The following is a 24,800-nucleotide window of genomic DNA, read 5'->3' on the forward strand; positions in this document are numbered from 1 at the left end:
CCAGCAGTGTCCAGGCCTGACAGCTCTTCATTTCCTGTACTGTTGATTGTTGGGCTGGTTTGTGGAATCGTTCTTGTTATTCCTCTGCTGGTTTTGTTTTGCTACAGAGCATCCAAGGGTGAGACCTTCTTCTTCTATTATTATATGTTCTTTAATTATTCAAATACACACACATACTCTGACCTTATGAGCGAGAACAGCAGTATAACAACCATCTAACAACAAGTGTCTCTTTCACAGATTCATGCTTCGTCAGGTAGGTGCAACACTCTTTCATCTCATGGTGAACGTAACATCAGCGCATTTTTATGTTCCTATTTAAATGTTCTGTATCTGATACGTGTTGCAGACCAGTCCAGTCTGAGAGCGCCAACACAAATCGTGTGGACTACGAGAATGATCATTACTCCGCTCTTCTCCACGGTAAGCAGTTAAACTAATCTTTATTTGACACATATTATGTTTTCAGTTATCTGATAAAATCTTAGTTTGTTTAATAAGTATTGTAAACTCACATTGTCTTGATATTTATTTCTCTGTAGGTGATGTTTGTCTCTATGAAATAATCAGAGGCCGTCAACAAGCGGAACATGGTACAGTTTACACCTTTTATTCACCATGGAGCTGTTAGAAATACTAGAGTTAGACAATTTAATTTAACTGTGAATGACTTATTGATGATCCTTGAGCATATTTATTTGTCTGAAATGAAATATTTTAGACAGAATTACAATCTAACAACAAGTGTCTCTTTCACAGATTCAGGCTTCGTCAGGTAGGTGCAACATTCTTTCATCTCATCTTGAACATAACATCAACACATTTTTATGTTCGTATTTAAATGTTCTGTATCTGATACGTGTTGTAGACCAGTCCAGTATGAGAGGGCCAGCACAGATCGTGTGGACTACGAGAATGATCATTACTCCGCTCTTCAGCACGGTAAGCAGTTAAACCAAACTTATAAAACTAATTTTACTTATACACTGGGGTCCAAAAGTCTGAGACTATTGAAAATCTCTAATATTGTCACATGAACCTGGAAATGATCAGAAAGTGCTCAGAAAGTGTGAGTCTGAGCATCCAATCATCTCCAGACTCAAGATTTCTAAAGGGGCAGTGAATGTAACAATATAAACTGTGAAACACTTGACAGAAACTAGATCAGTTGTATTCAAAGACACAAAGTGACCACACCACCAGAAGACCAATAAATCAAGCTTCGCACTGTTGAGCCTGCATTACACGAGGCACAATTAACTAGTGGTTATGAAACACTAAAAGGAAGTATTAGGGTAATTTGGCTATCAGTAATAATTAATGATTATCAGGGATAATTATTAACTAACTCTGCGACTCTTGGAGTTTAAGTTATGCTTAAACTGTGGCTCAGGGCTGTAACGCTCTGAGTAGCTGTGTGCAAAAAAGAATTCTGAAGTGCTGTCACTATCTCCTTTTGTCTGCAAGCCTATTGTGATGCAGTTGTTGGACGTGGTGGGTACACTCAGTGTTCCTATGCATCCTTTTGTCACCACCTTTTGGTCTGTTGGGAAGGTGACGTTTTGGGGCAGGCGATTTTTGAGATGCTGCTCTGTTTGAGCAGGCATCTTCCTTATCTCTTTCAGTGGGAGGTTTTCTTGACACATCCTAATTGCAATGTAAGTGCGTACACATTAGTGAAGGTTATTCACAAACAAAGACTTGAAGGTAGGGTTCTCTTCTAAGGCTGGTGCATTCTTGCCTTGAAAGTAAAAATGCCTCAAACGCATGTTATAATCTCTGGGATGCCCACGACGGTAATGTTTCACTTGGATGGCTGGAACCATTGTTGTGGCTTCATCAGCAGTAGAAGAGAAGTCTTTATTCAAGGCCTGACAAAGCTCTCTGTAGTCATTTCTGACCCTGGGAGGTTGTGATTGTATGAACTTGTGTACAGCTATAGAGCTGGTCTTCCACACAAGTTTAACTTTCTCCCTCCGGGTTGCACGGGGTAAGTCCATTAGACGATGGTCAAGTAAACTAAAGTAATCCTCAACATGGTGATCACAGTTGTCGGGCTCAAAATATTCAATGTTCCTAGCTATAAACTCAAGCTCTTCAAGTCGGGGGTACTAGCATTCTTATGGACATTGACATCACATTCTGCAGTTCTGTCTAGCTGAGAGGCAGGGTAAGGACAGCTGTTATCACTCTCATGGAGGTATCTATCAATCTCTGGCTCTACATCTTACTCAGGCTGAAATGCAAGGCAGTAACAGCCAGATATAAACTTTTGTGTATCACAGGGTTGGCGGCACGCTGTGATTAACACAAGGAACACTTAAATTGTCATCAAATTATGACAGCTTGGCTACAGTGCATTGAACAGGGGATATTCAAATGCTGAACTGAAATTCTCACAATTTCTACAGAGCACTTTCAACTCGAATTGATAGCGGCAACATCAAATGGCTCAAAGTGGCAGTTAATAACCTAAAAGATTTTGGTTAATCAAATGGGTTATGAATTTGATTGATAAATCAATTCTCATCACACTGCAATTGTTCAGAAGTACAAATCAACATATTTAGACTCGTAGGGTTGAATGTTGAGGGTTCAAGATGTGAGTCTAAAATCTGGCACTGGTCAAATTATGTTGAAATTGATATTGGACATTTATGAATGATTGCCAACAGTACACTACCTCACACCGAGCACCATTGTATGTGTGACTCGCACGGGGCACCATAATGTCTGGGCTGCATTATATGAGGCCATTTAAGTAGTGTTTATGTAACATTAAAAGGGAATTTTAGGTTAAATTTGGCTATCAATGACAATTAATTACCAGGGATGATTATCAATATGATAAATAATATTATCCAACTTGTATTATACCATGGTCTGGGGGAATACTTGATTCTGATTGGCTGCAGGGTGTCCATTAACCCCTGATATATGGACACCTACTAAGTAGTTCCAGTCAAATTGACTGTTCACTGCTGTAAATCAATACGCTAGCTGGCGTATCAAATCTGAATATTTTATTTCCAGCACTGAGTTCAGTCTGTCAGTCCTTCAGTCTTATCCTCTGAACACCACAGAGTGGCGACTGTAACACACAAGCTGCAGAAAGTACACATCCCCGCTAAACTTACTGATAATGCGAATAATCCCGTTCGCTGTTCAGCTCTCTGCTTCAGGCTGCGGCCACAGTAATGTTACACACAGCCGATCATTTGTTCGTGAAAATCTTGCTATTGATTTGGGGACAATGACATGACTGGATAGTTAGCTAATCGTGTTAGCTAGCATACTGTCCAATTATATTTACTGCTTGTCAACCGTGTGCGATGTTATTGACTTTGAATCTTGCTAGCATAGCATTAGCTTTTTGGCTCATCGCTGAGCAGACTAGAATATCTCCCGTTGCCAAGTCATATCTATGGTCCGTCCTATTTACTGGAGGAGTGAACAACGTCTCTGTTGCATAAGAATCTTACGGGAGAGTAATGATTGTTCCTGGTATTAGTCAAACCCTCAGGCGTTACCAGGGAAACTAAGTTATGGCTTTTGAAAAACTTTATATTTTAATTGTAAAACGCATGAAAATGTAAATTAATGGTCCGAATTTCTTTTCTTTGGCGAGTGACGATGGTATAAGCGGGATAATGCCCTTCTAGATGTCCATAAACAGGAGTTAATGGACCTGAGATCACCATAAAACACTAATAGTGGACAACCACATAAACTGAACTCAACTCACTCGTGTCGCTGCAGTGAGGAGAAGTTCTTTGGGCCTGCTGCAAATGCAGCTTGCAGTTCTCCGCAGCTTGTTAGGCCCATAAGAAGAGACCTTGAGGGCAGGCAGCGCCATGGGGGGAGGTGGAGAGGAGCCCTTGAGGATAATAAGTTGAAGGAATAGAGGGCATCAAGTGAGAGAAAGAACAAGGAGGGCACTGGAGTTTTGACTATCTGATCAGAGGGGGGTCTGTCTCCCTGACCAATAGTAGCTTAAAGCTGAACTTTGCACCCAGGTGTGAAGAATGGGGCATTCTGGGACATTGAGTTTAAAATGCGGCTTGCAGCTCTCTACAGCTGTTAGACCCAGAAGAAGAGATCTTGAGGGCAGGCAGCCCCGTGGGGGGAGGTAGAGAGGAGCCCTTTAGAAGAAGAAGTTGAAGGAGTGGAGGGCGCAGAGTAAGAGACAGAGAACAAGTAAGATACTGGAGTTTTGAATGTCTGATCAGAGGAGGGTCTGTCTCCCTGACCAATAGTAGCTCAAAGCTGAATTTTGCCCCCAGGTGTGAAGAATGGGGAATTCTGGGACATTGAGTTCAGTTCAGAGTCCATTTTGAAATCCATGATGAATGACTTCATCTGTGGGTCCCAACAGCTCCCTGAAAGATAGAAAAGCAACTTCATCATAATAATCAGAAAGTGCTTAGAAAATGTGAGACTCAAGATTTCTAAAGGGGCAGTGCATGTAACAATACAAACTGTCAAACACTTGACAGAAACTGGATCAGTTGGATCCAAAGACAGACCCAAAGTGACCACACCATCAAAAGATCAATAAACCAAGCTTCACTCCCTAAAAGATAGAAAAGCAACTTCATCACAGATATAGAATTTGATAAACAGACACACAAGAATACAGTCAGGTGAGGTCTGACAAAGGAAAGCTGTCTTGTAGTCGTCTCGAGGATGATCAGCCGTTCCTAAAACACTTCTTAGTTGGTGAACAAGATGAAAGACTGGAGGTGTGTTAAGAAATACCAGAATTCTTCAAAGAATCAACTTTTAACTCAAACTGATAAGCTGACATTATCAGTTGCAGAATAGAATTGTTGCGTGGTCTCAGTCTTTTTGAGCCTATAAACACATTTTAAATGATCCAAAGAATCTGAGGTCTCACATGATTCATTAGTTGTTACAGTTAAAGTGATTAAACTCACCTTGTCTTAATTTTAATTTCTCTGTAGGTGATGTTTGTCTCTATGACACAATCAGAGGCCATCAAGAAGCTGAACATGGTACAGTTTATACCTTTTATTCACCATGGAGCTGTTAGAAATAATAGAATAAGATAATTAACTGTCAATGATTCACTGATCAATTCTTTAAGATTAATCCAGTAATCTCACATATTCTTCTATTGATCATAAAAACAGACAGAGGGTGTTCTTTATTTGGAGAATAGTGGGGGGAGAAAGGGGAGAGAAATAGAAAGGGGGGAGAGAAAGAGAGGACAGTAAAATATAGTAAAACATGTTGATCGTGACATCGTCCTGAATCTTTCTTGTTGATTTTCTGTTTCTTTCAGCTCAATAAAGAAATCTGTATCAACTAAACCAACAGAACGGACGAAAACATGAAAAACTCCCTCTGTACTTTGACAGCTTTTCTGTGATCACTGTGATGCAGCTGTGCTGAACAAATAACACACAGCATTTTGTAAAGTTAATCTAACAGCAGCTCATTTAAAATAACTATCATATGGTTTTAACCTTCTGTTGTTTTTGGTATAAAGAGTTTAGATCATCACATATAATCATTGAAATGTTTGGTTGTTTACAATAATAATGATGATAATAATGGATTGGATTTGTATGGCACTTTTCAATACACCCAAAGTGGTTCCAGGTTCCATTCATTCACACACAGTCATACTGGTGATGGTAAACTACGATAGCAGCCACAGCTGCCCTGGGGCAGACTGACAAAAGTGTGGCTGCCATTCAGCGCCTACGGGCCCTCTGACCTCCACCTCAAACATACAGCAGTCATACACATTCACACGAGGCAAGGGGGGTGAAATGTTTTGCCGAGGGACACAACGGCCATGACGCAGTTGGCCGGGCGTAGATCGAATTGCCGACCCTCTGAACATAGGCCGACCCATTTTACCACCGAAGTGGTTTTTCGTCCGGTATGTACCTTTGTTGTTGTTGCAGAGAACAAATAGTACATGTGGACACTCGGTACGAGGTGATAGTGCCACTTTGAAGTCAGCTTCTTTTGTAGCTTCTGATTAAAAAGAGTGAAACATTTAGAACATTTAATGTATTTTATGTGAAAAACATCCTGTTATCATACAAGCTTCTCCTGTCATTTTGAAAATGCTTGATAATCTCTATATTTCATGTCATTATATATATTAATGTATTTTTAAAAGGTGGTTGACCATTTTCTGTATCAATAAACTTGTTCCATCAATAAGCTGTCAGCAGTGTTCCTCATAGATTTAGAGGGAACAAAAGGAATATAACTGGAGTTACTTTAGTTTGAAAAGTCTCTTCCTCTTTGTGTCACTACTCACTCTTCATCGTGTGAATTAGAGTCGAGCCCGTTCAGACAAATGTTGTCCTGCATGTCAGTTATCTTCGCGTCTCAACATCATGCTTCATACTGTGGAACTGTTTTATATGTCATTTATATTTCTTTATGATGTTTACTAAAATTGCACCAGAGGTAGTTTTAAAATAAAAGTGAAATATGAAATGTGTATTAAAAAGGTCATTTTTAGACATTTTAAAGTAAAAATGTTATATTATAAATATTATTATATATAATTGACACCAAATAAAAGTTCTGACCTCATTTTATATCAAATTCAGTTTAGAGAGTATGAAGCACACATACACACAGTTTAATCGTACAACAATAACAGAAACAACAACAACACACAATGAACACAATGAAATAGTGAGTCTATGACAGGATTAGATGTAATGGTTTTATGTTTCCTGGATGTGTTATAACGACTTATTCTTGATGTCATTTCGTATTTTGAGTATGGTACACTTGTTTTTATTTCCCTCAGTCCATATATTATTATAATATTGGTTTAAAAACCCCTGTATATTCTTCTTCTTCTTCTTCTTCTGATTAGTATTATTATTCTGATCCTTGTCTGGACTCCAGCAGGATGAATTGATCACTCTGTTCTAATGTGAACACTGACAGAAGTTGTAGCTGCTCACAGGAAGTTTCTTGTCTTCAATGTTGTTGCTACAGAATCTGTGTGGTGTTGAGTTGTTAGAGTTAAACAGCTGCTGGGAGGTATGAAACTCTTCACACACAGACATGAAAAGAAACATCTGAATGTTTGTATCTAATGCTGAATATACAAGAAAGCATCAATGACTTTAATTGTGTGAAAGCACTTACACAATGTTTGTTTAGTTCCTCCCAATGCGACACGTCTTAAAATCACTTGATTTTTTTAAGGGAGTCTGGTGCTTGGGGAAAGTTGAGCGGGCTCGGGCGCCCTCTGCTGGTCGAACTTCTCCAGGACCAGGTAGGAGCAGGGTCACACAGATGGAGGTGGACTTTAAACTCTGAACAAACCATCCATGAAGTGAGAGATCATTGATGGAAAGCAGGTTAAAGACAGTGAGAGTTGATCTCCTTCAGACAGGATGAAACACTAGAACGGTCTCAGTAATCTCGCAGAGCTGTGCAGTGGGTCAGTGCAGCTGTCTCTGAGGAATTACATACAACATGTAACAAAGTATTCTGTGCTATTTTTAAAATTGGCTGACAAAAGATGTGAAAAACTAATATTTAATAGCTACAAATGATCCACAAAGTTCATTAATCTAAGACAATCACATTGTATTCACATCTTACAATGGAACTGTCTGAAGTCTGTTCATGAGGAAGTCCAACATTCAGTTCAGAGAGTTAATTAGTCATTAACAAAGTTAAATTAGATAAACTGATAGTGAACGTTGTCGTTTTTCTTGACTTCAGACTTCATTATATTTGAATTGCCATTACTTGGCAGTTTGTCTGGAAGATATTTTGAAGTGAACCTGGTCCATCTTTATGATTTTATCTTCTCTTTGTACAGTTTTGGTTCAGGTCATTAGTTTGAGATATCATTGGGCTCAAACACTCCTGTTAGCTGTCAAAAGAAGTGAGTTTGACCCTGGACGCTCCTCACATGAACCATCTCTGTGCAAACAAAGACAAATAAATACGCAAACAGAAGGTTAAATGTGGCATTTCAGAGTTGTCGTGTTGTGGCTCGATGTGAGGACCTTTCATTATGTGATTTGTGACTGAAGCAATAAAAACACATGAATGCATCTATTGTCTGTTTTTTTAATATTCTATTCATTAATGTGGCCTGAAAGTCAGTTTGTAACTGTGAGTGTTAAAGTTTATTACTATGAACTCTGTTGCTAATAAATTCTTTGAGTTCTTTACATCTTCTGGGTGTCTGATATTAAAAGACTTTAAGAGTCAAGACAACGTCTCTCATATAGATATAGATTTATTTATGCAAATATGTAATGAGGGAGGTAATATATAATGAGGCAGAGGAGAAAGGAGAGACGTTCAGAGGCTTCAGGATTTCAGCACCACGGACAGCTCATTAGGGGGCTAATGCTGCATTCAAATCCAGCCGGGAAATGGAACATTTCATTCAAAGAAGAAAAAACACAAAATGACGATTATGATGATGTAGTGGGCTCATCGAGTGATGAAACAGTGACATATTGTTTTAGGTCAACTCGAAAGTTAGTGTGTGTAAGCCATAGACAAGTTAAATCACTTGTAATGTCGATATCCCAGCCTCCTTTCACAAATCAAGTGATTTTAAGAGTTGTTGTGTCGTCAGGAGAAACTTAAACACTGTATAAAACGGCTACAACAAATTCTAAATCCTTGCTGGCTTCTTGTTAATTCGGCATTAAATACAATACACTTAGATGTTTTTTTCTTTGTAAAAAGTGTCTGTGTCTCATGTTTAAAGTCCATGTCTGAAGTGTTTCTTACCTCCCAGCAGCTGTTTGAACACACTGTTATGACTGATTTCACCATTTACACCACGTTTATTAAAGAATGCAACACATTGACTGTAAACACATCTTTTTTTTTTTTTACAAATAATGTAACTTAGATAGGCTGCTTCCTCGGAGAATGAAAAAGACAGTCAACAGACTCCCTTCAAAAAACACTCAATTTAAAGACTTGATACGTTAGAAAGAACTGTAAAACTTTGTGAAATGCTGTCTACAACACTTGCTTAAATATTTGAGCCTTCTTGTTAATTCAGTAAATGTTATAGTGGTAAAAACTGTATTAACCATTATTTAATGAATCAAAACTACAGACAATTAGACTGAGACTTTAACATCAGCAGAACTCATACTACACCGATTGTCTGTATTCTTTGCATCTACAGTAACTTTAATCACAGTACTCTCTTTGGTATTACAGTACATCTTAAGTCTAAGTTGGTACAACATTGGTCATAAAACAGTAGAAACAAGAGAAGCAGTTCTGTCTTCAGAGCAGCAGTAGCTGAAGAAAGGAAGCTTAAACATGTCAGTCATGTGAGTCAGAAGTAGGACCCAGAAGTCCTGTCACATGATGTGAGGCACAGGCCCGAGTCTTCAGTCTTGACTCTGGACACATGAAGTCTGACCCGTCCTGTTCTGAGAGAGTCTCTGTCGCACAGAACCCGTCTTGAGAACTGCTCGTGTTGAGGCTCGTCAACACTGACTGGACACAGTCTGGATGCTAATGCTAAGCTGCTGTGTTGTTCTTCTGACACAAGATGGCGCCAAAAGTCTGTGAACAACACAGAACACGTGCTGCATGGAGGCAGACAGACAAACAGGAAGTGGATTATTCAGCCTGTCTGGTTGTAAAGGTGTGACGACATAATGTCAGTGATGTAAACATGTAACACTGAAACATTAGAAACACATGAACAGTGTCGCCGTATAAAGTCATGAGACAACAACTGCAAATAAACAGGAACATGATTGAATTTGTTATCATGTGTCTCATAAAACATTAAGTCTATAGAGGACATGTTCAACATAGTTGAACATGTGCTCTAAAGACTTAATGTTTAGAGTCAAGATTTAAATGTTTTGTTTCCACAAGATGTTTAGTTAAAGCTGTTTCTGTATGAAGTCCATCATCCAGCTGACTGATCCCAGAGAACATGTCTCACACATCACTGGTGACAACTGGTTGGAAAGAGAAAGAACCAGAAGTGATAGAGAACATGAAGATGAGCTCTTATTTCACCTTCATGGACAAAAGATCCATCAGGATGTCCTGGAGGCTTTTTGTCAGCAGTAAACTGTCTGTATAATTATACATTATTAAAGTAATTGATGCTTTTTAAACAGTTCAAAAGACAAAAGATATAAATCATTCATTATATTATAATATAATAATATATAATATCAAACTTTCAGTTCGTCGTTGTTGAAAAATTGTGGTTTGTTCCACTGAGTTAGGTTAAATAAATACATAATTGAGTTTGTGAGTCTTTAGTTATTAGTGGATGAAGAATGAGAACAAGTCTTCGTCAGGTGGGATCAAAAATGGTGAACACAAACACACTGACAGTCTGTTATGTGTGGAGGAGGAACTGACGTGAGGACTTGTCCGGGCTGAAAACACGAGAATTAAAAAGAGAAAAGTCACTGGAGACAGATGCAGCCAAATGTGCAAAAATCTGCAGCTTTTTCAAAAAAAGGAGCCTGCGGTCTGAAACGACCAATGAAGATGATGAAACGGGTAAGAAGGCAAGATGAACAAAATGCAACTTTACCTGCAACGTTCAAGTTAATTAATTAGCCCATCAAGCCAGTGAATTGCGTGGCATTGTAACATATAGCCAGCCCAACCTGACGTTACATCATTTGAATAATAGTGTGATGCGATGAAATATAACTGAGAAACTTTGTCTTGTAGCCCCTCAGATATAAGATGCAGCATGAAGCAGCAGCCAGGAGCCCGCCACAGGTCCAGAGAGGGCAGGTAGGATTGTTCATTCACTGAATATTATCATAATTACTATAATGAAGAGTATGGTGTAGACCTGCTCTGTATGATAAATGAGATAATTAATGATAATAGATGATTCAGCACTACAATATTGAAACTGACTTGAAAAAGGGAGATTTGTGTTGAGAATTCTGACCATTTTTAAAATGTGATTTAGTGTCAGAGGCAGAGCAGGAGCCAGTGGTGAGGAAGGGAAGGAACCATATTACATTTCATGTTTAGGGATTAGATATCTGTGGACATTAATTAGCTTCATATTTGATATTGCAGAAGAGGACATTCTGATGGTGTATTTGTGAAATCTAAGTTCTGATTATGATGTTATTAGAGAGTGTAACACTTTTTTTCTTTACATTTTCTTTTTTTTAATTTAATATTTAATTATTCAATTTTTTTTTTAATTTGTTGAAAACGGTGTTGTGTTGCAAAGAATAATGGTGGAGATGTGCACTCATGTTGAAATAAATCCACATTGTGAAACAACCATTCCTTGTGCTGAATTGGAGTTATTTTAGAAATAATACACAGAATTACAAGGCTTTAGAGAACAGTGCGCTATTATAAGCTTAACATGTAAAGTTAAGCTATTTTAATATAATAAGTCGTGATCTATAGTGGGCCGGTCTGAGGCATGAAACTCCAGGGCTGAAAATGAGTCCCACTCCGGCCCTGGTTCCCTCTAAATCTATGAGGAACACTGCTGACAGCTTATTGATGGAACAAGTTTATTGATGCAGAAAATGGTCAACCACCTTTTAAAAATACATTTATATATATATAAAAACATGAAATATAGAGAATATCAAGCATTTTTAAAATGACAAAAGAAGCTCGTATGTTAACAGGATGTTTTTCACATAAAATGCATTAAATGTTCTAAATGTTTAACTCTTTTTAATCAGAAGCTACAAAAGAAGCTGACTTTAAAATGGCACTATCACCTCTTACCGAGTGTCCACACATAATATTTGTTCTCTTCAACAACAAACAGCAACAAAGGTGTCAGAACATACCAGATGTACATAACCAAACATTTCTCATGTGATGATCTAAACTCTTTATACAAAATACAACAGAAGATTAAAACCATATGATACAGTCATTTTAAATGAACTGCTGTTAGATTAACTTTACAAAATGCTGTGTGTTATTTGTTCAGCACAGCTGCACACAGTGATCACAGAGAAGCTGTCAAAGTACAGATGGAGTTTTTCATGTTGTCTTCTGTTCTGTTGGTTTAGTTGATACAGATTTCATTATTGAGCTGAAAGAAACAGTAAGTCAACGAGAAAGATTCAGGACGACGTCACGATCAACATGTTTTATCACATTTCACTGACTTTCACAAGTCTCACTCGGTGTTTTTAAGATCAATAAAATAATATGTGAGATTATTGGATTAATCTTTTCACAGTTTGTATTGTTACATGCACTGCCCCTTTAGAAACCTTGAGTCTTCCATTTTCTAGGCACTTTCTGATTATTTCCGTGTTCACGTGACAATATTAGAGATTTTCAATGGTCTCAGACTTTTGGACCCGACTGTGTAAGTATATAAGATTAGATTTATAATATTAGTTTAACTGCTTACCGTGGTGAAGAGCAGGGTAATGAACATTCTCGTAGTCCACACAATCTGCGTTGGCGCTCTCAGACTGGACTGGTCTACAACACGTATCAGATACAGAACATTTAAATAGGAACATAAAAATGTGTTGATGTTACATTCAACATGAGATGAGAGAGTGTTGCACCTACCTGACGAAGCATGAATCTGTGAAAGAGACACTTGTTGTTAGATTGTTGTTATACTGCTGTTCTCTCTCATGATGTCAGAGTATGTGTGTGTATTTGAATAATTAAAGAACATGTAATAATAGAAGAAGAAGAAGGTCTCACCCTTGGACACTCTGTAGCAAAACAAAACGAGCAGAGGAATAACAAGAACGATTCCACAAACCAGCCCAACAATCAACAGTACAGGAAATGAAGAGCTGTCAGGCCTGGACACTGCTGGAATAACTAGGAGAACAATATTCATCTGAATTTTTTTCTCAATCAAAAACAAACAGTTTACAAGAAAATGCAGCAATTGTTTTAATCCTACTCACCCTGAACTGACATCCAGCTCTGTGCTGACTCTCGTCCTGAGTGTTGACACTTGTAGAATCCTTCATCTGACTTTGACACTGCAGAAATATTTAACTCCCATCTGCTGTCATTTTGAATGACTTTCTCATTGTGATAGAAAAACACAATGGAGTCAAATGTTTGACTTCTTAATTTGCAGCTCAGAATAACAGAATGTCCTTCAGTCACAGGACGGGCAGGGCTCAGCAGGATCATATCTCCATCTGTTAAACAGTCAAAGAAAAGGAGGTTTCAGTCAGAGATCAGCTGGTTGAGGAACTTGAGAATGAGCTGATGTAGAGAGATGACAAAAGACATACTGTTTTTTTTTTTATTCAACATTGTTATCACTGATTTAACAGTGATGATAAAATGTGACGTTTCATCTTCATGCACCTTGTGTGTCTGATGTTCAAGAACCCTTTCAGTTGGCAGAATCTGTAAACTCACAGCTAAATATCACTAAATCCTTCACACTGGACTTTAAATGGTGATCATGAACCTAAAAACTGAAGAACACATCAGCCACAAAACTATATCTAAGCAATATTACCACTTACCACTTCAGTGCTGCTTGTGCCTGACCACATCACTGTTGTGCTCAAATGACATTAAGACTCGAGTCTCCTCGAGGGTATTATTGCGATTATACAACTAATCCCAACACAAATAAACTGTACAGTCAAGTATATCCATGTTGATGGACATTTTGCTCTCAAATTGTAAAGGTTTTTGCGAGTGTGCGTCGCGTTTCCATGGAAACACATGGGGTCTGACTAATAACTGAAACAAAATCAGTAACGTCAGTAGACTCATATGTGTAATGGAACGTACCAGCCTACTTGTTTTGATGTTTGTCTCTTAATGTCTTTACTGGTCTTGAAATGCTATTTTTATTTATTTCTATTATTGTTATCATTTTTTTAATGAAATTTGTAATGTCTTTTAAATTAAATGTTTATGTCTTTTAATGTAATTTGTGTGTGCCTGTAAAGCACTTTGAGTTGCCTTCTGTCTGAATTGTGCTATACAAATAAACTTGCCTTGCCACTGCAGCAAATAGTCCAAACCTTAGTAACGACCTAGCAACAGAAAGGATTTTCTAGTCCCAGAAGTGTGAACTCTGAGCTGACGTTAATGTTTTCCTTGTTGTTGTTGTCGGAACTACTTGTTGTATGATCTATATTTATACATTGTTAAAATCACAGTGTGATTAAATACTCGACTATGATTATTACGTTAAAACCATTAATTAGTGGAGAGATGATGAAGCAGAGTGTTGGGCAGAACTCTTAACATGTCAGTGTGCTGTCCTCCTCAACACACAACGGGATGTTTGAAGTAATAAGTCAAAGAAAAACATAATGTAATGAAATCATACCCTGTACAGTGATGTTGACTGCGTTGCTGAACTCTCCTGAATCAGACTCACACCAGTACACTGCATCACTGGTGCTGTCAGTGTTTATGTTGCATGTTGATCCAGTCATTGTCCCCCAGGTGGAGCAGGCTGATGAGTCGCTGTCCCCAGTTGAAAACCTAATCACTCTCCACTTAGTAGAGTTTCCCTCACAGCTCAGTGAGACAGAGTCAGAGTCAGAGGTGAAGTGTTGAGCTCTGTCAGGACTCACTGTGAGCGATGCTGATGAGTGAATATCTGAAAAACAACATGTGATAAGAGGTCAAACAGAGCACAGAGATCTTCAGATATAAAATGCCTCCATTCAAATAGTCCTTAGCTTTGTATTTATTGTAACATAGTTCATTATTTTGGTTAAATTCTTATTTCTACTTTGACCTCTTGCTACAATTTTGAGAACATTTTACTCCAGCTGCTGTAAGCAGAAGAAGAGCTTAAGTATCCAGACAAAAGGTACTTTTTGTAAATGAGAGCAGAGTTTTAGCCAAGATATCATATCTGTCTTTCTGTGTGTTGTGTTAAAGAGTGAGGACAGAAGGAAACAAGTAAATTCCTCCCAGTAAGGTGGAAAGCATGAAGTTTAGCTTGATGCTAGTGAGAGAGAGTCAAGATCATAAGATCACAGTAAATTCATTTGATTTTTTCAAGATGCTGTTTGTCTCTCATCATTTAGAAACAAGATGAATAGAGCTGATATAACATCTGTTTCTTAAGAGATAGAAACAAACTGACCTGCAGACCAGACAAACTTAGAGTAACTGTCATAAGTGGAATACACTGGATCTCCTCTTCCAGTTCTGCACCTATATCGTGCTGTGTGTGTCTGTCCATGAACAATGTAGGAATCCTGTTCAGTCCCACTGCTGCTGCCAGGTAGCTGCTCAAGTCTATAGGAGAGATAGTCTGTTGGACGAGGAATAGACCTATACCAGTAGAACCTCCATCCTGCAGATGGATCCTCAACACTGCAGTTCAGAGTTACTGAGGCTCCAGCACTCAGCCATGATGAAGACACAGTGAAGACAGGCCGGGGTCCTGTTGGAAATTGTTTAAATCCTGTATTGATAGTGGATCAGATACATTCTGCACGATCAGTACAAACTGAAGATTTACTTTAAAAATATACATGAACAAAAACAGGCTTTTAATGAGCTGTATAATCTTCACGTTGAAAGAAATGTGATGTGACTTACCTTCTGATACTGTCAGTTTGATGGGATAACTCCAATCTGTTGCAGAATGCTGCGTATGTTTCTTTCTGCCCTTACACCTGTAGTCTCCACTGTGGGATTCAGTCACAGATGTAATACTGTGTTCATTTTGATCTGAAGGTTTTACTGAGCTGGTTGCTCTCCATTCATACTCCCACTCAGTGTCTCCTCCATCTTTGATCTCACATCTGAGAGTGATCCTCTCTCCTCTGTATACTTCAGTCCAGTTTGGCTGCAGAGTCACAACAGCCTTGTTTGGAACTGTTCATGTTCAAGAATTTCCAGAAAGGAAACAAAAATGTGCAGAAGCCCAGAGGGACAAGTGAGAATTAATTTCTTCTAATGCTCCATTTTCTAAGTTACACATCGTGTGTCATGTGTTTAAGACTGCAAAATTCATCATAAGGGAAATTCAGTGCCTCTTTCTGTAATACTTATTTTGACCTCCAGAGGCAGAAGTGCACCACTACTCATGTCCTGGATCACACATCATACATACACAGTGCAAAACATAGTTTTATTAACATGGCTTATAAATAAGTTATACTGTTGCTGCTGAACTCTGTGACAGTAACAATAACTTTACAGAGCTGCTGGATACAATTAAGAGTGGTTTTATTACTCATACATAGAGAATATAGATAAATAAAGTTTAAAGATGTACAGAAATTATGCCAAAGAGCATTGAAACTGTTCTGGAGGTTTGTAGTTTATGATTACTATGATTATATCAGACACTTTAGTTTGGTTAATAATTTGTCATCATCTGTTTGTGAAGCATTTGACAACTTGTGACTGTTGCAGCTCCCAGAGGTCATAACAAGAAACACAGCATGTGGCAGCAAACACACCACGTCACCGCCCACAGTGACTGAGTGAGAGACAGACTGTTGTAAGTGACTGTTATCACACAACTATACACAGTGTTGGACCATAATGAAGATGAAAAACTAAAAACTAAAGTAGCTTAACAGTCACTAAACTTATTCCAGTGTGAATTCAGTGACATCATGCAGAGCTTCACTTTCCAAGTAGCTTCCCTGAACAACTGAGCACTAATCCAGTCATTTCATAATGTGCACTGAGTAAAATGACACATGTATGGAAAAACACAGCTGCTAAAACAAGTGATCAAGAGTGATACAGCAGGTGACATACAGGAAAAGCATAATCAAGAAATATAGAAAAGATAACTAGTCACCTTCAGCATGTCCGCACAGGAGTGTATTCAGCACTAAAGTAAAGATGAAAACTTCATTAGACCAGAATAAAATACAAAATCCAGCTGGAGTTTCATCAGTGACAACTATTGTTTATCAATCAACAGTATCACACAGTTCTGTGATGATACAGAGCTACAGAGGTGGGAAACACATTTAAAAACCTCTTCAATATATAAAGGCCTGGTAAATAAGCAATACATGTAATTCCACAGCTATATACATAATACCTGTGATCATATACTGTACATGCATTGTCCAGGTACGTGTGCACAAACTAATGTGTAAGTAACCAGTTGAGTAATAAACTTAACATGATCCTCCAATCTGAACCAAGTCAAACAGCAACAAAGTTCATGTCTACACAACTACTACGCTGATATAAATACTGACAATCACATAGAAAGTCACAGATGTACTCACAGAATAACCCGAGCACACCGAGCAGAGCGTGACCCATCTTCACATCCAGCACCGACACTGTCACTCTGCTTCTGATCCAACTTCCTATTTTGTATTGATTAATATGCAGCAGTGAGAAAAGAGAAGTTACATTTATCAGAAATGTGAGAGCAGAGGTTTTTTTTTTCTTCAGCTTCTTCTTCAGAGTGTCTGTGTGACTCTGTTCTTACTTCCCCTTCACACAAAGCTCAAAATACTGCAGAGGTGTTGACTACAGCACACTTAGAGATGTTTAGATTTCCTGTCCACTGTGAATAAACTATAAGCTCATCTCCCTCACAAAGGTTTGTTCCTCATCTTTAACTCACATCCAATAAACATAAGATCATTGGAATTAATCATATTACAATGAAATTGTATTGTTATTCTGTCCATCAGTCTTTGCATTCACAGAGCCTGTATGTTGTTTCTTGTTTGCCTTTAGAAAACAAAGAATTTCTTAAGTTTTCAAAGTGTTAAAGAATTACATTTGACAAAATAGAAAAGATTATCAGTCGGGTGTCTTCAGATATTAATCTAAAAAAGCAGGGTTTTACATCAGCTATCAATGTTCCACAACTTTTAATCTGTAAGACGTGACCTGTTCTGTGAGCTGCAGCCTGATAAGATGGAGTAAAGATATCTGTAAACTGAGATGACTTTATTTTGGCCTCATGTTACTACAATGACTCCAGATATCAAATAGGATCATCATGAGGGAAATAAAATATCATGAACAAAATACTAAAATAAACTGCAGCGTGTTTTAGCGTGAGAAGAACACGTGAAGCCAGTTCTCATCAGCATGACTGAAATATGTTTCCAGTTAAACTTCACACATAATGAAGTGATGCTGTGATAGACAGAATTGGACAATGTCATCATTCACAGATCAGAAGTGTTTTTTCCTCTTGTGGTAGAAGTTGAGTCGAGTAAAGCAGGGTGACATTTTCAGCTGCAAAAGAGTCAAAGAACATGAAAAGTGTCAAACTCAGATCACTATTACTTAGAGAGTACTACAACTTTATGAGAATGAGGCTCTCAGGTAACCTTGACTTGGCGTCCGGAGACTCAACTACAGCCGCCCTCGTCTCAGAGGTAAAAAGGAGCACATGCATTGTGTCGGTATCAGTTAGTGTGGTTTGGCGCCCCCTGTGGTGATCTGTGGAAGAAGCTTTTCTTTCACCTGCACAGTGACTGGGGTCTATCAAGTACACTGACTGACTGACTCATCCACCTGATAGTGTTCATTTATAATAAAGTTTAAGACGTTTCATTGACCTGTTAATCACATTAACTTAAATCACATGTCCTTATCATTGCTACCTGGTAACCTCACACTGGTACACTGTGTTACCATCCTTTAAGAAGAAGAAGACTCCCTGTACATCTCAGTGCTGCACCGTCAGGACTTACTGTTATAGTCAATGAACACTGGTCTGAAAAACTTAGATATTACTCTCCTTGATTCACCACTTTGTTCCGTTCCGTTCCGTTTTCTTTTCCGCTTATCCGTGAGGGTCGCGGGATGTTGCCGCTTTTTCCCCCCTAAGGGGTTGCGGGGCTTACTGGGGCCAAATCCAGTTTCACTCTACGGGCGTAGGCCAGGGTTCACCCTGGATGAGTCGCCAGTTCATCGCAGGACCCTTACTGATGGCAGTGGCTGCCTTCACACAAGGTGCCAACTGCACATCAGGAGCAACTTTGGGGTTCAGTATCTTGCTCAAGGATACTTCGACATGTAGCTCAGTCCCGCCCTGGGGAGCCAGGATTCGAACCAGTGATCAGTCAACCAGCTCTACCCACTGAGCTACAGCCACCCCACCACTTTGTCTAATATGATAATAATAGTTGTCCACTAGTCTGCACACCTCAACACACCATCAGGCCAAGTGACAAGTGTTTCTTTCTGTAATACTCACTGTGACCACAAGAGGCTCACCTGCACCACTACTCATATACTGAATAAGATGAAAAGCATCCATGATGCTCCAGTGGAGTTTTCATTTCCCTCGGCACTCCAAACACAACCTGCATCTATAATATGTTAACAAGTTATGTAACATGACTGTCATGTTTCTTCTGGTGAGGAATATGTCAAATATGGCACTAGTCTGCCCTCAGTGTCACAGCTGGAGTTCTGGGTATTATCAGCAAGTCACATCAAGGATTTACATTTTATAATCTCATACGTATTATCATTCATATTCTGATATATGAGGATTTTGTTGTCACACAATACTTAATGATCATAGTGTCAGTGTCAGTAGCAGCAGTTAGAGTACAGTGTGTTTGTGTTTTCTCATGTTTTATGATCAAAATACCAGTTTAACATCAACAGTAGTAGTTACCAGCAGGCTCCAGCAGGGGGAGCATACAGCTGTTATGATAAGGTGTCCTCAGCCATCATCTCTGTCTTCATCTGAGGCTCTGCACAACATTTAACTGTTTCTGTAAAAGCAAAGAAGAAATAGGTTTATTCTAACTGTGTAAAAGCAGCCCAGGTCCATGTTAACATGTGTAACATCTGCCCACAGTGCAGGAAGTAGTAGTTCACAATGAGGTCATTTCATTGGAAAAAACACATTTTTTCAAAGGTCTTCTGCAAAAAGAAAGGAAAATATTAATGTATAATGTTTGCCGAATTAACAAGTTGGCCTAGATAGTTAAGAACATGTAATAGACAGAGCTTCATGACATGTTTACAGTTACTTGTAACGCAACAACTCTTAAAATTGAGGTTTTTTTAAAGTCTGGTGAGTCTATTTTGTCCAAAGAAGCAGGCTGTTCCTGTTTACTGGATAAGTTCAATTTTCAGTGTTTACCATCAATATATGATATTCTTGAATACATTTGTTGTAAATGTTGAAATCAGTTGCAACAGCTGCTGGGAGGTAAGAAACACGTCAGACACAGAAGCAGACAAGATGCACTTTAAACACAAAGAACTGACACTTTTTACAAAGAAAGAAACATCTGAATGTTTGTATTTAATGCCAAATTTGAAAGAAGGCACGGATTATTTATAATTTCTTGGAGCCGTTTCACAAAGTTTGTGAAGTTTCTCATCAGGATGCGACAACTCTTAAAATCACATGATTGTTAAGGGAGTCTGGTGACGTTGTCGTTGCTAGTAAATGTACTTAATTGCTTGGAACAAGTCCATGAATTTCACACACACACACATAACATGCAGCCGCTTACTTCTTGCAACAATTAGAAAAAGTTGGTCAAAACAAGTAAAAAAGTTCAAGTTGGAGTCATATTGTTTGTAATGTTTGTCACGTGATCCATCGTCTCCTCCCCACATGTTCAGTCTTCCTGTCAAAGAGTGCGCAAACGAGTTCCATGTGAAGGAATGAAAGAGGATGAGTTGATGTGCACAGTTTAGTCTTTAGGACCAGAGATGAGGCGTAAACAGGCTCTGCTTCATGTTTACAATCCGATCACTGAGGGGCGACACTAAAAGTGAAAAAAAACAAGTCGTGATGTGGTGAGTTTACCCTCGACTGACTCAGAGGAGATTTGCAGCCTCCAGATCAGTTCCAGCAGCGGTTTTAACCTGAAACGGGACCTCCACCTCCTCAGTGATGTTTCTCAGACTCAGTGCCGGATTTAGGTATATATGGGGGCCCTAAACCCTGCATACACTTCTTCACTCCAAAATGAAGACAGAGAACAAGGAACACACGAAGTGTACTACACAAGCTAATAGTCACCCATGAAGGAGAATAAGAAAACAACTGTCCTTGCAAAAATTCCAGGTTAACCAGCACTGTTTATTTCTAAAAGTTGGCAACAAAAGCACATAACACAGTCCCCTGATTCACTGTAGATAAGCCATGTCCTATTAATCTTCTCCCTGTTTTCATTTGGATATAGTAGTTATTACTACACTGCATGAAAAGTTGGATTTTCATCCCCATAAATGCCAAGAAATCTCCCTAATTTTCGGCGGTTAACGTCAATTTACAGTCTGCGAACGTTGCGTTCGTCTGTGCCACATATTGACGGAAACAAACCATGATGTATGTGGAGCTCCCGGAGGTGCGAATGGCTTCAATTTGCATATGAATAGCAGCGAACCCGCGGACTTTTTCCAAAGCATCGGAACCTTCTCCTGACTCAGACTCAGGTTGTACAGATGTCCCAGTACAGGAGACAGCTGGCTGGCACAGGTCTTCAGGATCCTGGGTGTGATGCCGTCAGGGCCTGCAGCCTTTCGCTGGTGAAGTCTTTCCAGCTGCCTCTTTACCTGGCCTGTAGTCACTTTTGGGCGGGGGTTGATGCAGATGTCTTCAGTGTGGCGGGGGGCGCAGATCGGGAGATGCTGCACAGGAGAGTGCTGGGGGGAGGGTCGAGCCATTTGGGACAGTGTGGGTGTGTGAGGGGCTGGGGGTGTCGGAGGGGTGGCAGGAGGTGACCTAAACCTGTTAAAGAACTGGTTGAACTGGTTAGCTCTGTCCAGGCTCCCTGATGTCTGCCTGTCTTTCCCCTTCATCCCTGTGATGTTCTTCATTCCTGTCCACACATCTGTCACACTGTTCTGTTGGAGTTTGGTCTCCAGCTTCCTCCTGTAGCTGTCCTTACATGTCCTCAGCATCTCTCTGAGTTTGTGCTGCACTCTACTCTGCTCCTCTCTGTCTCCAGACCTGAAAGCCCTCTTCTTCTTGTTCAGAAGTGCCTTCAGGTCACCGTTGATCCAAGGCTTGTTGTTGGAGAAGCAGTGCACGGTCCGGGCTGGCATGTTGGCGTCCTCACAGAATCCGATGTAATCGGTGATGCAGTCAGTTATCTGATCAATGTCCTCCCCATGAGGCTCACAGAGCACATCCCAGTCTGTCAGCTCAAAGCAGTCCTGCAGTGCTTCAGCAGCCTCCCATATCCACCTCCTCACCGTCCTGGTCTGCACAGGCTGCCTTCTCACAAGAGGGACATACTTTGGAGTCATCATGACCAAGTTGTGGTCTGACCTGCCGAGGGGGCGAAGAGCTGTGACGTCATATGCATCCATGGCATTAGCATACAGGAGATCCAGCGTTTTATTGTCTCTTGTAGGGCAGTCCACATATTGGTGGAAGTTATTTAAAGTTTTATCCAGTGAGGCATGATTAAAATCACTTGTAATAACCATGAATGCATCCGGGTGTTCAGTCTGTAGTTTAGCAGCAGCGGAGCTGATGACTTCACAGGCCACCTCTGCATCAGCTGACGGGGGGATGTAGACGGCAATAACAATGGTAGAATTCCCTTCTTAAATAATACTGGCACATCCCCACGGCCAGCAGTTCAATGTCCGGGGTACAGAGCCGTTCCTTCACGTTGACATGTCCAAGATTGCACCACCTCTCACTCACACAAAGTGCAAGCCCCCCACCCTTCTTCTTCCGACTTTTCAAACAGTCTCTGTCTCCCCATACCAAACTGTAACCAGGAACCTCCACGCTGTTGTCCGGGATATGCGAGTGCAGCCAAGTTTCACTGAAGCAAAATATGCTGCACTCACGGTATTCCCTCTGGGTCTTCACAAGCGCTGTAAGTTCGTCCATTTTATTCCCTAGAGACCTCACGTTTCCCATTATAATCGCCGGTACCGCTGGCTTAAATGTTCTCCTTCTCTCCCTCCGTTTGGCTCCAGACCTACAGCCCCGACGTCTCCTCCGTAACTCCTGCGGGACCTCAAGTCTGTCTCCGGGCAGCAGCACAGGCTTATCAGCTGTTCACGTGAGAAAACAATGCCCCCACTACTACCGGCGAGGTTCTCTGTTACAAATATTAGAAAAAGTAACAGGAGAACGCGGAGAAGGGTAACAAAACTTAGTCCAGCCATTGTCACAACTTTCATGAACAAGTTGTGACTGGTCCGAAAAAGAAACGAAAAGAATAAAAACAACAAATACACAAGGTTTAAAAAACACGACGGGAGCTGCAGCCACCTGGAGCGGCACCATCTTGTCTGATGATGGAACCCATGAAATTATATTTTAATGTCACATATTTTAAACAGAAATTATTTATACATTTCAATATCTTATTTATCTCAAAATATGTCATGCAAATTTTAACTTCTTAACAACTGCCATTTCATCTTTAACTGGGTCTCAGGAGAGAGAAAAAAAAAGAATAAATAACCTTTGTTACATAACATTGGCCATTGCTAATGACATACACAGTAATTAATCTAGCATACTTTAATTAAATAAATCAATTCAAGCTAAAATTTAAGAGTCTATAATTAGGCTATATTGAGCCTCATCTATTTATACCAGATATTTTCTTGAAATGAAGTTAATACCTTTTAGAAAAAGGTCACCTGGGTAAAACTCCCCCTGCTACCCTGATTTGCATTTGTATAGCTCACAGCATTTCATTTACATGTTAAAGCCTCCCCTAGAATCAGGAGGAGGGGGGGTCAAGGGGGGACAACTGCCAAGCAAGGCCCACGTCAATTTCTGACAATTTACGTCAGTTTTTGGTGTTGCCTGCAAATTGCCACGAATTGTCGCAAACCTGAAATTCCACGACAATTTACAGTGCAGCATAATGACAAAAATCCCACTTTTCATGCAGTGGTTTTGACTATCTGATCAGAGGACAGTCTGTCACCCTGACCAATCGTAGCTTAATGCTGAACTTTGCACCCAGGTTTGAAGAATGGTGAATTCTGGGTCACTGAGTTCAGTTCAGAGTCCATTTTAAAATCCACAATAGATGACTTCATCTGTGGGTCCCAAAAGCTCCCTGAAAGAAAAGCAACTTCATAGAATAAAACACACACACAAGAATCCAGTCAGGTAAAGTGTGACAAAGGCAAGCTGTCTTGTAGTCGTCTTGAGAACAATCAGCCATCTCTAAAACACTTCCTAGTTGGTGAACAAGATGAAAGACTGGAGTTGGGTTAAGAAACACCAGAATTATTCAAGCTAATATTATAATTTGCAAAATTGAATTGTTGGGTTGTCTCAGTCTTTTTGAGCCTATAAACACATTTCAAATGATCCAAAGAATCTGAGGTCTCACATGATTCATTAGTTGTTACAGTTGAAGTGATTAAACTCACCTTGTCTTGATTTTCATTTCTCTGTAGGTGATGTTTGGCTCTATGACACAATCAGTGGCCGTCAAGAAGCTGAACATGGTACAGTTTATACCTTTTATTCACCATGGACCTGTTAGAGATGCTAGAAGCAGACAATTAACTCTCAGTTATTCACTTATTAATCCAATAATCTCACATATTCTTTTATTGATCGTAAAAACACTGAGAGTGTGTTCTTTATTGGGAGAGTGGTGGGGGAGAAAGAGGAGAGAAATAGAAAGGAGGTGAGAGAAATAGAGAGAGTGGACAGTAAAATATGATCAAACATGTTGATTGTGATGTTGTCCTGAATCTTTCTGTTGACTTTATGTTTCTTTCAGTTCAATAAAGAAATCTGTATCAACTAAACCAACAGAACAGAAGACAACATGAAAAACTCCATCTGTACTTTGACAGCTTCTCTGTGATCACTGTGTGCAGCTGTGCTGAACAAATAACACACAGCATTTTGTAAAGTTAATCTAACAGCAGCTCAT

General features: G+C 39.5%; 2 long non-coding RNA genes across 2 annotated transcripts; one reads left to right on the top strand and one right to left on the bottom strand.

Moving 5' to 3' along the window:
- The first annotated feature begins 349 nt into the window (after positions 1–349).
- Positions 350–24,800, top strand: LOC115588999 (uncharacterized). The gene is made up of 6 exons (XR_003985447.1): positions 350–423; positions 543–593; positions 760–775; positions 869–942; positions 24,313–24,363; positions 24,645–24,800. It is a non-coding gene; the product is annotated as an uncharacterized LOC115588999 (long non-coding RNA).
- On the bottom strand, positions 11,512–12,469 carry LOC115589021 (uncharacterized). The gene is made up of 2 exons (XR_003985469.1): positions 12,395–12,469; positions 11,512–12,067 (listed from the first exon to the last, which is right to left on the bottom strand). It is a non-coding gene; the product is annotated as an uncharacterized LOC115589021 (long non-coding RNA).

The sequence above is a fragment of the Sparus aurata genome, chromosome 10 (assembly GCF_900880675.1).
Source record: "Sparus aurata chromosome 10, fSpaAur1.1, whole genome shotgun sequence".
Taxonomy (NCBI): Eukaryota; Metazoa; Chordata; class Actinopteri; order Spariformes; family Sparidae; genus Sparus; species Sparus aurata.